Source organism: Rutidosis leptorrhynchoides, chromosome 10 (assembly GCF_046630445.1).
Source record: "Rutidosis leptorrhynchoides isolate AG116_Rl617_1_P2 chromosome 10, CSIRO_AGI_Rlap_v1, whole genome shotgun sequence".
NCBI lineage: Eukaryota > Viridiplantae > Streptophyta > Magnoliopsida > Asterales > Asteraceae > Rutidosis > Rutidosis leptorrhynchoides.
Window position 1 is genome coordinate 59,135,572 of NC_092342.1, and position 7,331 is coordinate 59,142,902.

The 7,331-nt window shown below is 36.7% G+C and overlaps 1 non-coding gene across 1 annotated transcript; it reads left to right on the forward strand.

The window, feature by feature from the left end:
- The first annotated feature begins 3,475 nt into the window (after window positions 1-3,475).
- LOC139873914 (small nucleolar RNA R71) lies at window positions 3,476-3,582 on the forward strand. Its single transcript, XR_011767625.1, has one exon. It is a non-coding gene; the product is annotated as a small nucleolar RNA R71 (small nucleolar RNA).
- The last annotated feature ends 3,749 nt before the right edge of the window (window positions 3,583-7,331 follow it).

The following is a 7,331-nucleotide window of genomic DNA, read 5'->3' on the forward strand; positions in this document are numbered from 1 at the left end:
CAAAAGATATTCATCAGGAAAGTTATCTTGTATGGCCGATTCATTTAGAACTTCTAATTCGGGATTTTCAAGACGAGAAAGATGATCAGCGGCGAGATTTTCTGCTCCCTTTTTGTCTCGGATTTCAATATCGAACTCTTGTAAGAGTAAGATCCAACAGATTAATCGTTGTTTGGCATCTTGTTTCGAAAATAGGTATCTAAGAGCAGAATGGTCGGTATAGACCACCGTTTTTGCTAGAACGAGATATGAACGAAATTTGTCAAAAGCAAAGACAATAGCAAGAAGTTCTTTTTTAGTAGTTGTGTAATTCGTTTGTGCTCCTTGTAATGTCTTACTAGCGTAATAAATAGGTTGAAATCGTTTTTCAATCCTTTGTCCTAAAACGGCTCCCATTGCAAAATCACTTGCATCGCACATGAGTTCAAATGGTAGATTCCAATTTGGAGTTATCATGATCGGCGCATTAGTGAGTTTTTCTTTAAGAATATTAAAAGATTTGATGCATTCATCCGAAAAGATGAATGGAGCATCTTTTTCAAGGAGTTTATTCATAGGAGTGGCAATTTAAGAAAAATCTTTTATGAAACGTCGGTAAAAACCGGCATGCCCTAGAAAATTCCTAACTCCTCTAACATTGGTGGGATGTGGAAGTTTAGCAATTACATCTACTTTAGCTCTATCCACTTCAATTCCTTCCTTTGAAATTTTATGACCAAGAACGATGCCTTCTTTAATCATGAAATGGCATTTCTCCCAATTAAGTACTAGATTTGATTGTTCGCATCTAATAAGCATTCATTCAAGATTAACTAGACATGTTTCAAAAGTATCACCGAAGACTGAAAAGTCGTCCATGAAAACTTCCATGCATTCTTCTATCATGTCGTGAAAAATTGCCATCATGCACCTTTGAAAGGTTGCAGGGGTGTTGCAAAGTCCAAATGGCATGCGTTTGTAAGCAAAAGTACCATAAGGACACGTGAATGTAGTTTTCTCTTGGTCCTCGGGTGCGATTGGAATTTGAAAGTATCCGGAAAAACCGTCAAGAAAACAATAGTAACTGTTCCCGGCTAACCTTTCCAACATTTGATCAATGAAAGGTAAGGGAAAGTGATCTTTTCTGGTGGCGTCATTTAATTTTCTATAATCAATACAAACACGCCATCCTGTTACAGTTCTAGTAGGAATAAGCTCATTTTTTTCATTTGTGATGACAGTCATGCCACCCTTCTTAGGTACACATTGAACTGGGCTTACCCATAGACTATCAGAGATTGGATAAATTAAACCTGCATCTAGCAGTTTAATAATTTCTTTTTTAACAACATCTTGCATATTAGGATTTAGTCTTCGTTGGCGTTGCACATAGGTTTTATGACCTTCTTCCATAAGGATTTTATGTGTGCAATACGAAGGACTTATACCTTTAATGTCATGAATCTTCCATGCAATAGCTGGTTTATGAGCTTTTAGCACATAAATGAGTTGAGATTTTTCATTTTCCGTAAGAGAAGATGATATTATTACAGGTAATTCAGATTCACCATGTAAATAAGCGTATTCCAAATGGTTTGGAAGTGGCTTTAACTCTAATGTCGGTAGTTCTTCTATCGATGATTTGTATCGATATCTGTCTTCTTCTTTTAACATTTGAATTTCTTCTGTTGTTGGTTCATAATCATTAGCTATGAGTGTGGCTAATATTTCAGCTTCATCAATTGGTTCAGTTCCTTTTCCTAAAGAACATTCTCATGTTCCTTGTAATTCTGGAAATTCTTCTAACAATTCTGCATGTGAATCTATAGTTTGAATATAATAACATGTATCATCTGCAGATTCCGGTTATTGTATGGCTCTATCAACAGAAAAGGTAACACTCTCGTCCTCTATACTTAGGGTCAGTTTCTTACCGAACACGTCTATTATTGCTTTATCCGTGTTTAAGAATGGTCTTCCTAATATGAGAGGAACTCGAGAATCTTCTTCCATGTCTAGAATAACAAAATCTACTGGAAATACTAAAGTACCAACTTTAACTAGCATGTTCTCCATTATCTCTCTAGGATATTTTACTGATCGATCGGCTAGTTGTATGCTTATTCGTGTTGGTTTCAATTCTCCAAGGTCTAGTTTAGTATATAATGAATACGACATTAAATTTATACTAGCACCTAAGTCTGCCAATGCTTCTATTGAACTAAGACTACCCAGAAAATATGGAATTGTGAAACTTCCTGGATCTGAGAGTTTTTCTGGTATCTTATTCAACAACACTGCAGAACAATTAGCATTCATTGTTACAGCCGAGAGTTCTTCCATTTTCTTTCTATTTGTGATTAGATCTTTCAAGAATTTAGCATATCTTGGCATTCCTGAAATCACATCAATGAAAGGAAGATTGACATTTATTTGTTTAAACATATCCAGAAATTTGGATTGCTCGGCTTCAAGTCTTTCTTTTCTCATTTTACTCGGGTAAGGAAGCGGTGGTTGGTATGATTTAACATAAGGTTTAGCCTTAACTGTGTTATCTTCATTAACCTTTTCAACTACCGGTTCTGTTTCCTTATCTTGCTCAGGCTGTGGTGCCTGTGTAGTAGGAATAGAGTCATCAGAATTTACAGGCATTTTAGGTGGTTTAAGTGTAATACCACTTCTCTCGGTAATGGCTTTAGCTGTTTCATTCCGAGGGTTAGCATTTGTATCGCTAGGTAGACTCCCTGGTTTTCTTTCACCTATCAACCTTGCTAGGTTGCTTACTTCTTGTTCCAGATTTTGAATAGAAGCTTGTTGATTTCTAAATGCTTGAGCATTTTGTTCATTAGTTTGTTTCTGAGATGTGAAAAACTGCGTTTGAGATTCAACTAGCTTCGACATCATATCTTCTAAATTTGGCTTTTTATCATCGGTTTGTGTCGGTTTAATTGGAAAAATAGGTCTTTGCTGATTGTAAGTATTATTGGATACTTGCTGATTGCTAGGACCTTGTTGATTGTTGTATGGAATATTTCGGTTATAATTCTGATTTTGATTGTAGTTTGGTCTTGGCGGTTGATAATTACCTTGATAATTATTTCCAGGTCTTTGGTTCATGTATGAAATATTCTCTCTTTGTTCCATTGTTTGTTCAATACTAAGACAATCTTTTGTCAAATGTGGTCCTCCACACTGCTCACAACTAATTCGTATTGAGTGAATATCTTTAGTCATTTTTTCCATTCGTCTCTCGAAAGCATCTAACTTTGCGAAAATGGAATCAAAGTCATGGCTAGAATCGGCTCTAGCCGCTTTAGATGATCTAACGATGTCTTTTTCTTGATGCCACTCATGTGAGTGGGAAGCAGTGTTATCAATATTGTAAGCTTCAGTTGCGGTTTTCTTCATAATGGAACCACCAGCTGCTATGTCGATGTCTTTTCGTGTAGTAATATCGCATCCTTGGTAGAATATTTGTACTATTTGATAAGTGTCTAAACCATGTTGCGGACATCCTCTTAACAACTTTTCAAATCTTGTCCATGCCTCATATAATGTTTCATTTGGTTTTTGTGTGAACGTAACTATTTCTCCTTGAAGTCTCACAGCTTTAGATTCCGGAAAGAATTGTTTAAGAAATTTTTCAACTAAGACATCCCATGTATCAATCGCCCCTTCAGGTAACGATTCTAACCAATCTTTGGCTTCTCCCTTTAAAGTCTAGGGAAATAATATGAGATAAATCTTTTCATCCTCAACTTCTCTGATTTTGAACAGAGTACAGATCCTTTTAAAGGTTCGAAGATGTTTGTTTGGATCTTCCTTCGGCGCACCACTAAATTGGCATTGATTAGTTACCATGTGTAGGATTTGTCCTTTGATTTCATAATCTGGTGCATTAGTGTCTGGTTGAGTAATTGCGTGACCTTGGCCAGTGCGTTTAGCCCTCATTCGGTCTTTCATACTTAGAGGTTCCAGATTTTCTATGATTGAAATTGTTGAATCTGAATCACTAGAGGACTCTGACTTAATGGTTTCTTCCTCGACAATCTCTGGATGAGTGATTTGTGGTTCGGGAGGAATGATTAGTGGTTCAGGATCTCTGAATTGTCCCTGAATATCCTCCGGATTCTCAATTGTGAGGTCGGGTTCAAAAAATGGATTATCAGAAATTTGAATTGGAGTACTTGGTCGACTAGATGATGATTCTAAAAAAAAATCAACGGCGACAATATTGGCTAGATGTCTTGATCGAGTTACAGGTGGTGAACGTATGAAAGGTGGTGAACGTTTTGCTCGGTGAATTCACTGGATATCCTATTAGTTATAAAAGATAAAAATTATATAAGCTATCAAATTAATAGACTTTTCTGATTTTGCCCACGTTTCGAATAGCCAATAGATGCAGCAGGTAGCCAGGACCCTTTAAATCGGAAGCCCACAACTCGCCACTAACAAATCCAACTATTACTACGAACGAACCAGAAAATTTTGGATGTCTATCAATTTAACCACTTAAAATAATTTTTCGTCAAAGTTTAAAGAAGATAAAGAAAATTCTATGTCCTAAAAACTAGAGCGTCGACAAATAAGAAAGAAAAAGAGTGCGTCGTAAAAAGTCGAAAAATAAAAGGTCGAAAAATAAAAATAAAATTGTAACATCCTCAATCGGGCCTAGCTGTAAGATTACTATATTGCCCTTAAGTTAGTATTGTGTTACTATATGCTTTTATTTTTATTTAATGTTTGTTATTATTTAATGATGTGGTTAGGACCATTTTGTGACAAGGGTCACAGAACAGGTTTGTTTATTTAATTTGGACTTCGTTTGGGTTGCCAAATGATGTACGAAAGATATCAGATAACTGATAAATACCCGTGTGTTGCACAGTATAGGATTTAACCCACTTTAAGTGGCTAGTGCTCCCATTTTCTTCTTTTGATTTCCAGAAATTTCTCACACACAAACACACCCGTACTTCATCTTCTTCAACCACCAAAATCCTAATCTAGAATCCTTGTTCTTGAGCTCGAATCTTTCTTACTATCTTGTTCCTTGTGTTTTACTGATTCTATCAAGGTAAGATTTGTAGCATTTCATGCTCTAATCTTTGAGAAATTTGAGTTTTTGTGTTAGTTTTCATAAAGTGTGTATTTTAGGTCAAAGTGGTTAGATTTGATGATGTTTGAGTCCAAATCTTGTGGGTTTATGTTTCTTAATGTATAGTGTCTTCGATTTGGTCAGTTTTGAGGTCCTAATCGAGCTCTAGAGCAAGAATTGGTCGATTTTGGGTGAAACCCGTCACTTTGCTGCTGTTGCAGCTGATGAACTACCTTCGGCCGATGGTCGTTGACCATCGACCAATGGTGAGGGACGATCAGCTGGTGGACAAGACCATCGACCGATGGTGTATCACTTCTGACCAGCGGATGTAATTTTGACAATCGACCGATTGGGGGAGACCATCGACCGATGGTGTGTTGACGATCGGCCGATGGATGGGACCATCGACCGATGGTCTTAGACAGTGAAAATTTTACTAAGTGTTGATTTTTAGCCGTTATGCTGCCCGTTTGTATTTTGGTGTTTATGATGTAAATTTTGAAAGTGCACAAGTGTTAAACAGAAAATTTTTAGCGGACACTTTTTCTGACAAAAAATTCTGTATTGTGTTATTTGGGGTTAACGGACAGAAACTAACTTGTGTATATATTTTTCTCAGGAGAAAAGGAGAAAGAGAAGGTTCAGTGATTAGATAGCTGAATACCTTCTCGTTTGCTGGTAATCGGTGAGTGGGACTAATTGGAGAATATAGTATATAGAAGCATGTTATATTATGATTACCATGCTTGTTAGATATACTTATTGTTGTGGTTAGTAGTTCCTTGTGATGACTGTATGTTAGTTGATGCTTGTCTGCTGGAGCCCAGTGAGTCCCTATTGTGTGGTAGCCTCGGTAGGAGAGATCAACATGCGGGTTGGGTTCCTCTGTGGTAGCCTGGACAGCCGTGGTGTATATATATGTGAATGACGCGTCCATCGCGTGTGGATTATGTATATACATACGGTGGTGGAGGAACTTCTGGTAAGCCCCAGTCCGATCAGCTGGTGGTTAATGGTTTGGCCGAGCCGCCAGAGTCTCTGTAGATGGCACTTGGGTGATGTTTGTGTGTTAAACTATGTGACATGATTAGTATAACACTGATGTATGTTATGGCCTGTAGTTAGTCGTACTCACTTAGCTTCGTGCTAATTCCCCTCCATCTCCTCCCTGCAGGTTATTAGCTTTTGTAAATGTCGCATTTTGGGGAGAAGACGGGCACTGCGATGTTATGTTTGACAGGGTTAACTCTGATGTGGTCTTTTAGAATATGAACCATGTACTTTTGAAAACAGAATCTATTTACGTCTCTTCCTGTTAATATGTAAATTGTTTTAATGACGCGTGACATCGGTTTGTACAAATGTCGATATCGTATTTAATTAATATTATGCTTCCGCCACGTATTTATTATAAAAAAAATAGCGGTGTCACAAGTTGGTATCAGAGCTTAGTTTGGTAGCATGTGCATTGTGATCTAAATGCCATATTCCTAAACTTAGTAGAGTCATGTCAAACATAACATGCTGGGGATAGGTTAAGTGAGTATTAGGATAGTGTGACGACTCCGTCAAAACACTTAACGGCTCCGTCACTTGGTCCCACAGCTTGATCGAAACTCTATATGAATTTTATAAAACAACCTTGCATTCTTTATTTAAAAATGATTTCCTATAAAGAAAATCTACTAAATTGTATAAGTTTAGAAAAACTATACATAAATACTTTAACCAAATGTTGACCAAACAAAGTCAACAACATCCACTTTTTAATGTAACAAAATAGAATGCAAGTTAATGTTTAACAAAAGCTGCCATCATAAATATGCAGACCCTCTAAGCACAGCGGAAGCAGTCAATCATAAACCTGAGAATAAAACATGCTAGTAACTGTCAACAAAAATGTTGAGTGAATTATAGGTTTAATATTGCAAACAATATTTAATTTAAACAATAAAAATTTATGTTTGAAAACATAAAACTCCTTTTAAACCACCAAATTATATTCTAGAAAACATATAATAAAACATTATTCCATTTTCCGTGAGCCACCTGGTAACCACTTAACCCTTTATTTACCCTTGCCAAACACAATAAATAATATACACCGAACAAGTGTATCTTCAACTAAATACGAAGTACTAAACATTCCGATTATAAATTGCTAGCGCGACTAGCTCGAAATGGGGTTGTCAAACCCGATAGATCTATCCATAGAATTCGCGTTCACCAGTAGAAACCAGTGATTACA